Here is a 10,684-nt window from a genome sequence, read left to right on the forward strand (position 1 = left end):
CAAGAATTGATTAACTAAACTCATAATAAATCAAAACCCTAAACAAAGCCTAAATACATTCTAAATCATGCATTATGATCTATAACCATCTAGAATTGTGCCAATATAAACCCTAGATAGAGTGATTAGAAATCTGTTGAGAATAAGGAGAATAACTTACCCGTTGCTTTGATTCTGTCCTAAACAAAGGTTTGAATCCTAGGATTTGGGTAGGAGCGTAAAGAGCAGCAGAGAAGAAGAATAAACGTCGTGGACTAAGGGTTATGGAAGAGGAAAAGTATGAATTTATAGGGAATCTTAAGAAACCCTATTTAATAAGGAAAAATAACCCTTTTTCAAAACTATCTCATAAATAACCTCTATTTATAATTTAGTATCCCTTTTTTAATAAGGGTTATAGGCCACCCATAATTATCAATGAAAGCCCAATTTCCATAATTTAATATTATGGAAATTTGTGGCGTTACAAATTTCCTCCAAGTCTAGCCCACTTGAGTTTTTCAAATATTGAGCTAATGGATGATCCCATGCCGGCACTAGAAAAGGCTGGCGGTTCTTCAGGTGCTCAAACTAAAGCAAAACTCGTATTCAGGTAGATAGTTGGCTTGTAGCTCTGATGGCTTTCCAAAACTCAAGGTGCTGCACCTTAAGTCAATGTTATGACTAGAGGAATGGACTATGGGGATTAGAGCCATGCCGAAACTAGAATTCTTAATCATCAACCCTTGTGCTCACTTGAAAAGGATTCCTGAACAGCTTTAGTGCCTAAAGAGCTTAAACAAATTGGAGTTGTAGTGGCCTGAGCCGGAGCTAAGACAACAGCTACGGGAATTCGAGGATAAGGAGCAGTATGGCATTCAGCTATATCCATATGGAATTTGATTAGCGTGGATCGAATTTGATGTAAGTTTTTTTTCCTTTTTATCCAATAACTTCAACCTCTAATTATTTATCTAATTTCAGGTAAACATCTATTCTCTATGATTGATTCGATAGTACGCAGCAGCCTAAATAATAATGATACCATAAAGTGTTTTCAATCTAATTTTTGTCTCAACAAAGACTTGGAAGTGTCCATCATATTCCCTGATACTGACACTAATCATTAATCGCTTATTAATAGAAGAGGCAGAACCCTTATGTATTGGTTGTTGAAATAATCAAGAAAAACTGTAAAATAAGATATGCAATTACTTGTATGTGTAGGTCAAAGCAGAGCGGAAAATATCTTAACTGTACTGCAGCCAAAGTTTCAATTTCAATAAGAATCCAGCCTTCACTGAAATTGTGTGGTTTCTTTTTTTTTTTTTTGATAAGAATTGTATGGTTTCTTTGTTTTCACGGATTAGTAATTTGTACAAAAGTTTTATTGATTGTTTTACTTTCTATTTTCCCATTCACTGGTGTGTATTCAATTTGTCAACATTGAAGTTGCATATATGTTATTGTTTTTTATTTTATTTTATTTTTCTAGTTTTTTAGTAGTGGTACAGTTCAATCTCATTACTTTAGTTAAACGAAAAATGTTTGTGCTGTGATCACACCTCATTATCTTAAAACTGACAGAACGATATTGTCATTCGGTTTTTTAGAATTTCGCCGACGTGTCGTCCAATGTAAGGGCGACAATGCTGGTCAAAAGTCAGTTGGGGTTCGTTAAAATAGAGCATGGAAATTTCGGGTTTGTTGGAAATAACCTTTATTGTAGTTTATAACGCTGGTTGTTGGGTCATCTTCACAGGTCTCATCAAAGCCATAGAAAGAGAAAGAGTTAAAGAGAAAAAGTTGCATATTCTTGGAATGATTGTGAAATGGTCCTTGTTCTTCAGTGGATGTAGGCACTTTGATTCAATTTTGAGTTTCGGTTTCCGGAATGATTCTTGATACGTCAAAGAGGGTCTTAGGTGTGTGATCTTGGTACTAACAGAGGATTAAACACAACAAAAAAGAAACTGTGGCATATTGTCTAATCTTCATAGACTCCAAATATATGGAGATTTTAGCCCTCGTCAATCTGGGTTGTCCAACAGCCCTTGTAAAATCAAAAACCATCACTAATCCTTGGTGACTTTAGGGATCTAGTAAGGACTAGGTAGAATTGAAGAGGAGATTTAACGAGTGAAGTTCTGAAAGTGGAAGATTTAAAATTTAATCTGTAGCGTTGCAGATTTTGGAATCTTCGTTAGAATTGATGACTGAATTCTTTCTCTATTGGTTGATTAGCAGCCCAATTGCACTAAAAGAATAAAGAGCAGCTATAATCGTTTTCACATTTTCCCTTCCAGCATCCAGAGGGTGCCTTGTAATGCAGTGCAATGAAGTTGATGGCGAGAGGATGTGCTGCTGCTCACTCAATTCCTTACAGTCACATCAAAGCCCTTGTTTGCAGCAGAGGAATTCCCTTTTGTATTCAAATTGATCCTTCTGCTTTGGTTGTCATTGGATTCTTACCACTCTTTAGCCAGTAACATAATGTTGAGTTTATTGATTTTGCTATCTTAAGAATGTCCAAGACATCTTGTAATCATGATATATTGTCATTTTATTTTGAGACAAATGACTTTTTTCCCAGTTAGCAAATGCATATTGCTTTCATTTTTTGGATTGGAAAAACAAAAATTGGAAGAAGAAAAATGAAAATTAATAAACAAAAAAAAGATTACAGGACATCAGCATCATGTTCTTTTCTTTGAACTAAGTCTTTGTTTAACCTTTCTCCTTTTCCATTTTGTGAGTTTGGTATCTCTTTCTTTACTTGAACCAAGATTTTTCCTTTACTTACAAGTAAAGTTTAACTAATCTTGATCTTTTATTTTTCTCTGAACTTATTTTTCTTTCACATGCACGATCATTTTCAATTCTAACAAATCATTCATCTATCAATACCCAATTTGAATAAAATTCAGCATTCCTTTCTATCAATACCCAATTTGAATAAAATTCAGCATTCCTTTTCCTATTCTTTCTATGTAATAATTTGATTGTGTTGTTTTTAATCAAAATAAGATATATATCGTCAGGATATTGAAGTTTGTGATCACTTTAAGAAAAAACAGGTAGTTTAATATCTGAATTATCCACAAAATAACTCCATTTTATTATTTTTATATCATGAATGTGAGGTTCATGATTTATTTGTGTTTGATTCTTGTTTACAAGTTATGTTTTTCCTCACACGTTTCATATGATCACAAATCAAATAAAAAGGGGGAAATTAAAAAAAAAAAGATTGAAAGCTTGCTTATTTTGAGTACAAGCACAATCTTGCTCATTTCCAGGACGAAATTTATTATGTTACATTTAGAAATGCGTTAAGAGATTAATTTGTCACATGATGGTTTCTAGGTAGAATCTTTCCAAGCTAATTTGCATTTTATAAAAATTTTCTTTCTATTCGTTTTACGTAACGATTAGTCAACAATCTTGGTTTGAGAATGCATACTCAACATGAGGATATAAGATTCATTTCCGGCACTCTGCCTTTCATCTCTTGTAATTTGACTGTCAGCAATCTTGATTTAACTTTTTGAATGGCAACACTCGGCAGGATTAATTAGAGAAGGAGGTATCAGGCATAGGGTTCTGAGTAGAGTTTCATCAACAATTAATGCTAGTTAATGTTTGAATTGAGAGACATGGAAATTTCTTATTATTATTTTTTTAATCTTTTAATCATTGTCTCTCTCAATTATGTCTCAATTTGCATGTTAGGACCACTAGGCACAGAGAGAGGAGGAGATATGGACATCAACTTCAGACTATTTTCCGAGAGGCTGGGACGGGTGTTAGCTGGTGAAGAAGTCACGTTGCCTGATGCTGCAAAACAACCTATTCAGAACCTTCATGCGGAGGTTGAAATCGTTACTTCTTGGCTGAGTGAATTTGAAGATGATATCTCTTGCCTTTTGATGCAAAAAATAGGAGAAGTTGAAATTGACAACCCAGATCTTGGGACCGTTATGGATGAAATCAATTGCTTTACTTATGAATCTGAGAAGTTCATTGACACATTCATCAACAGCATTACTCAACAGAAGAGACAAAGCAGGCGTAGCAAGGACATTTGTGATGCTCTGCTAGGACTCCAAAGCAAAATCATTGATATAAAACAACGGATGCAACAAGTTCAGCACTTCGATTCCGGAATCATTGATGAAGTCAAATCAATTGAAGCTGAAGCCGGTAATTTTCTTGCATCTTCATCGTCTAAGAATAGGGACACGGTGGGTCTAGATGATAGAATGGAGGATTTGTTAGATCTATTGATAGAAGGACCACATCAACTTTTAGCAGTGGCCATACTTGATAGCATTGGATTGGACAAGACGGCTTTCGTCGCAGAAGCTTACAGCAGCAACTATGTGAAGCATTATTTTGATTGTCACGCTTGGGTTCCAGAGCCTCACAGCTATGATGCTCACCGAATATTAGATATCATTATTAAGTTTCTAATGCCTTCATCTAGACTGAGTGAAATAAAGGATAAAAATTATGAAATAAAAAAAATATTCCTCGTGAATATCTAATGACCAAGCGGTATTTGATTATTTTTTTATCATGTGTGGAGAATATCAGCATGGGATGTTATTCGAAAAATACTTCCCGATAATCAGAATGGAAGTAGAGTATTAATAACACTCGCTCAAATTAAGATTGTCACCTCATTTCAGTTCGAAAACGGAGAGAACATTGGGCTTGATTTTGTGCCCACTGGAGGACTATTGAGAGCTACATACCAAGGATGGCCTTTCCACATCTTGTATCATGGAAGCATCTCATTGGAAGAAAATATAGACAAAGTATTGACCATGTCCCTTGGGCTTCAATGTATCATATATTGTATGTCACCTTTTTGCTTGAAACCTTGTTTTCTCTACTTCTCAGTGTTTCCCGCACACTTAGAGATATCCACCAGGCATGTATATCAACTGTGGATAGCTGAAGGTTTCATTGAAGACAATAATGAGGCAACTGCTAAGAAGTACTTAGAGCAACTAATCAACAGAGGCTTTGTCGAAGCAAATAAGAGAAGAGCTGGAGGCACAATCAACACATGCTCTATTCCCGGTCGTTGCCGTCCTGTATTGTTAGGAGTGGCTTCCAAGGTGGAATTTATCTTTTCCCCTTTCATGGATATAGAAGGTAAATCATAAAAAAATGTCAAACGTTTCTACACTTTAGAACAACAGAGTGATTTTGCTTGCTTAGATGATTATGACTCGCAACTGCATTCTTTCTTGTGCTGCTCTCCAGAAAGCCGCCACATTGACCCCATAGATTGGGAGAAAATTTGTGGAATGTTCAAACTTCTCAGAGTGTTGGACTTGGAATCTCTTGTTCTCATCTAGTATCCATCCGGAATTGAAAATTTATTTCTTTTGAGATATTTGAAGTTGAATATCCCTTCCCTCAAAAGCCTGTCTTCCTCATTATTAAGCAATCTTCTGAACCTCTACACCCTAGACATGCCCTTTAGCTATATAGATCATACGGCAGATGAATTTTGGAAGATGAAAAAACTCAGACATCTAAATTTTGGGTCAATCACACTTCCTGCGCATCCAGGAAAATACTGTGGCTCTCTGGAAAATCTAAATTTCATTTCAGCCTTGCACATTTGCTGCTGTATTGAAGATATATTAGGCAGGCTACTTAATCTTCAAAATCTCTGAATGCGGGGAGATTTAAGTTATGATCAATCTTTGCTGTCTCAAAGTCTCTGCAGATTGAGCTGTCTCAAGTCATTGAAGCTGGCGAATGAAAGCAAGATGCCATGGCTCTCCAAAATCGTCCTTGCTGAATACCTATTTCCTCATAGTCTAACCCACTTGAGTTTTTCTAATACTGACCGAATGGATGATCCCATGCCGGTGCTAGAAACGTTGCCGCTTCTTCAAGTGCTCAAACTGAAGCAAAACTCGTATTCATACAGAAAGCTGACTTCTGGACTATGGGGAATGCAGCCATGCCAAAACTAGAATGCTTGATTATCAACCCTTGTGCTTACTTGAAAAAGATGCCTGAACATCTCTGGTGCATAAAGAGCTTAAACAAGTTCGATTGCTGGTGGCCTCAACCAGAGCTGAGACAAAAGCTACGGGAATTTGAGGATAAGGAACAGTGTGGCATTCAACTATATCCTTATGGAATTTTTTTTTATTACATGAGACTATTGCTCAAACTACAACTCATATTACATGAGGTTATAACTGATATTTATAAATCAGACTATTACTGGGACCAACTTACATCAATGCTAATGGAGCTCTACCCAAATTTTAACCCTCACAAATATTCGAGGAATGTCTACTCCTCACTCTTGGGTAAGAAGGAAGACTACCTTCACTCAATTTTTAATGAAGGAAGGAAATACCCCCACAATGCATTTGTGGGGGTTCGAACTGCTGCCCTCCAACTTGGAGGGCAGCAACTCTAACCACTCGGCCTTTGGCCGAGTGGCTATCCTTACGGAATTTGATTAGCCCCTATTGAACTTGATGTATGTTTCTCATTTTACACAATTTCTTCAAATTTTAATTATTTATCCAATTTCATATATTTTTTCCCCTTTTCTTCAATACAAAAATGGTTATACAAATTGTTTTCTTCTAATTTGCCTCAACATTAAATACCCTTTAGAGTTTCTAATGCTCACCCCAATCATCAACCCTCTTCAATACATCGATGTTCATTTGTTTTAGTAGTTAAGAAAAAAAATATATAATTTAGATTTCTTATTTTTCACAATTTCTTCAATGACTTGTGTAGGTGAAATTAGAGCAAAAATGTCAAGACCCAACCCAGACCTGGCAAGATATTGTCCGCTTTACGCCCATACACCCCAAGAACAAATCCGTGCGGGCCTTGTTAAGGCCCAAAGCGAACAATATCTTGCCAGGTCTGGGTTGGGTCTTGACATTATGGTATCAGAGTGGCTTCGCGTGTCCACTTGTGCGATGGTGGGGCAAACCTCAGCGAGGACGCTGAGTCCCCAAGGAGGGGTGTATGTAACACCCTAGGCAAATCCCAAATCGGCAAAGCACGGGAGAGATGATGAGTTTATAAGGGGTGATCCACACCTTAATTGGCAAGACACGTTTTGGGGTGTATGGGCGCCCCAAGAACAAATCCGTGCGGGCCTTGTTAAGGCCCAAAGCGGACAATATCTTGCCAGGTCTGGGTTGGGTCTTGACATTATGGTATCAGAGCGGCTCCACGTGTACTCTTGAGCGATGGTGGGGCAAACCTCGGCGAGGACGCTGAGTCCCCAAGGGGGTGTGTATGTAACACCCTAGGCGAATCCCACATCGACAAAGCACGGGAGAGATACTGGGTTTATAAGGGGTGATCCACACATTAATTGGCAAGATGCGTTTTGGGGTGTATGAGCACCCCAAGAACAAATCTGTGCAGGCCTTGTTAAGGCCCAAAGCGGACAATATCTTGCCAGGTCTGGGTTGGGTCTTGACATTATGGTATCAAAGCGGCTCCGCATGTCCTCTCAAGCGATGGTGGGGCAAACCTCAGCGAGGACGCTGAGTCCCCAAGGGGAGGTGTATGTAACACCCTAGGCAAATCCCACATCGGCAAAGCACGGGAGCGATGTTGGGTTTATAAGGGGTGATCCACACCTTAATTGGCAAGACGGGTTTTGGGGTGTATGGGCGCCCTAAGAAAAAATTCGTGACAAGAAAACATCATGACTGTAGCCCGAGCTTCAATTTCAACCAGAACCTTTCCGTCTTCACATTTGCTGTCTACACAAATAAGTCTTGATCCTACAGTGGTGGACTTTTTTTGGTTTCTTTGTTTCCGCTGTCTATTCATAAATAAGAAGTTTTGTTTTGGCTTTTCAGTTGATAGTTCATTGATTTGTGCTTCGGCCATGGTTTCGTTAATTGTGTACAAAAAATAATTACTATTTGTGATGCTTGCTAGTGTTTGGGTTGAGTTGAATGTATTTTCTGTCTTTGTTCTGTTGCTTGCTCTGAAATCCTGTTTCAAAGGATGGGCAAGTCTGGCACTCAATAGGTTCCGTTTATTTCCAGAAAAGATTAATTATTGATGAACTTCACACTTGGCTGAATGTCTTAGTAAACGTTCTTGTGGAGAAATCCTAATACCCGCTTAGGCAATACAATGAGGCAGAAATACTAATACTGCTGTACATGTGTTGATTGATTAACAGCTTTGTTCTCTGATATTCTTTCTTTATCTGTTGCAGAAATTCCTTCAATATGATTGATAGTTGCTACTAATTATAGAAGCATCCCTCCTTTGGCTCATTCAATGGAATATGAAAGACAGATTACTGAGACAAAGTCACGCTTCATTACCTTCCCAAAGAAAGTTGAAGTTTGGGCTGCGTACTTGGGAGTGGAATGAAGAGCGGCAGCAAAATGATTACAAGGATTGCCATTTACAGGGGCACTTTTGTGACTACTGATGTGTCCCTCTAATGGTTCAATAAATTGAAACCACGTCTAGTAAAAGCTAGAAAAACGCCGTGTTATAGTAAGCATCGACTTTCAATAATAGAATTTTGTGTGCAAGTGTGAAGTTCATCAATAATCAATCTTTATAACTATTGCCTACGGTATAAAAATATTTATAAAAGAGCAAGTAATTGCAATCCCTCGTTCAAATTTATAACAAATCAACTATAAAAATATTCAGAGCAAAATTCAAGATTAAATTATGTTCTATATTGGATCACACGTTAAAATAGTTATCAAGATATGCATGTATATAATTAAATAAATGTAGAAATTTAATTTGGTTTGTTAGCATTCCATTAAGAATAAATTTAAACAATTAACTAATTAAATCCTCGTTGAATAATTATTAAGCTTCATTTAAACTAATAAAATATGTTTGTGATATGATATCTCATAACAAATTAACTAACGACTTTGAAATTTATGCTATCTATCTCATGAAATTTATCAAACTCATACTTGATTCTTAGATCAAGTTACAAAAATCGTGTGAGGTGAATCAGTAGATTAAGGGCTAGCTCAAGTGAAGCTTTGAGGCAGCAGAATCAACACATGCCACATTTTAATATTGTCATTATTATTAGCAGTGTATCAAATTTGAAAAGTAATTCCAGTTGTCTTTGTTTCAGCTGTGTACTCATTAAGTAAGAGATTTCATTTCAGCAGAGAGTTGACTGTGTATAAAAATAAAGAATGTTTGTGATGCTTTCTAGTCTTGGATTAAGTGGGATTAATGTATTTTCTATAAAAACTGATCAAAAATTTCCTCCCATGGATGCAAGCTAATGCAAATTAGTTGAACCACGTTGAATTGATTTTTCCTCTGTTGGTTCTTTCAATTCTTTAATTCAATTTGATCTTAATTGCTTTTTGTTCTTTCATCATTATCTTGTTTCAATTCCATTTTCAATTGAGCTTCAAATTAGTTCATTCTTGGTAGCATCTTGATTGATTGGATTGTGATATTGGGCAGCAACTGAGGTATCTCTGGTTTTAAGCACTCCAGTTGCTACAGTTAGGCACTCAATCAATATGCTTTGTTCATTTACAGAAGAGATTTGATTATTGATGAACTTCATACTTGCCTGACTCTGTAAAGAAATTGTATGAATCAATAATTTATCAATGAGTAACGTTACAATTTATACAAGTCAAGCATACTTGGATGATAAGCCAAACACTATAAGATAAGTCATAGCCTATAAGATAAATACAAGCTAAGCCATAGCCTATATGATAATTACAAGATAACGGTAAAGAGATATAAGATAAGATTACAAGTTATTGAAACAGAGAGTAGTTATCTATGTACATGTTTGGCTAATACTCTGATCCCGTGTAGTGGGTTGGGAGGATTACATGGAGATGCTATTAAAGCTAAGGCATAAGGCAGAGATTAACAAACACAATGATTAGCAGTAGGTCGTTATTAAATATTATTTAACGTGAGGAACAAGATTTTCAGCCTCGCTTCATAGTGCTAACTACTTCGACTTTGTCTGTTACTTGGAAACTTTGGTGCCTTCCATGACAATCATTTTGTGGCAGCACAGTGAACGATTCTGTTGCTTTTGCTTTCAATGAACAGGGCTACCTTACCAGATAGGGTTACCATTTTATTAATTGCAAGTGGTAGCTTATTTATTCATTACTTTTGTCTTCTGTGAATATAAATCACTGACTATGTAATCATAATAATTTTTTAATAAGGAGTATGATGAAAATTAAAGACAAATAGTGATTTTGTAATTATTTATTATGCTCCAAGTCAATAGATATCACATCAACCCCCAATATTTTCTTTGCAACTACTTTCTTATTGTACCCATTATCAAAATTCTATAATAAATGTGTAGGAGAAACTACTGACTAAACTAACATGCTTGCACTACTGGAGTACTGAGAGAAAGAGTTGTGTAGGTCAACCTAAGACCAGTTTCATTCATCAACAATAAATGTTTCAGTGGATACATAAAACTTTTTGCACGCCAGTAAGTGGTAGACGTGATTTTGCATTTTTCCACAGCTTAAATTACTAAAGATCTTGCTCTGTTCTTTTCTTTTCAAATAGGCCTTATGGTCCCGGTGGAATTGTTTTGACCTTTTCTTTCTTGAAAGTGGATGTATAATACATATTGGTCTTGATTGATCCTTGATCAAGACCTATTTATTCTCTTATGCTTTAT

The 10,684-nt window shown here is 36.4% G+C and overlaps 1 pseudogene; it reads left to right on the top strand.

The window, feature by feature from the left end:
* The first annotated feature begins 4,241 nt into the window (after positions 1 to 4,241).
* LOC112095682 lies at positions 4,242 to 6,148 on the top strand (annotated as a pseudogene).
* Positions 6,149 to 10,684: the final 4,536 nt, after the last annotated feature.

Source organism: Citrus clementina, unplaced genomic scaffold (genome assembly GCF_000493195.1).
Source record: "Citrus clementina cultivar Clemenules unplaced genomic scaffold, Citrus_clementina_v1.0 scaffold_1, whole genome shotgun sequence".
Taxonomy (NCBI): Eukaryota; Viridiplantae; Streptophyta; class Magnoliopsida; order Sapindales; family Rutaceae; genus Citrus; species Citrus x clementina.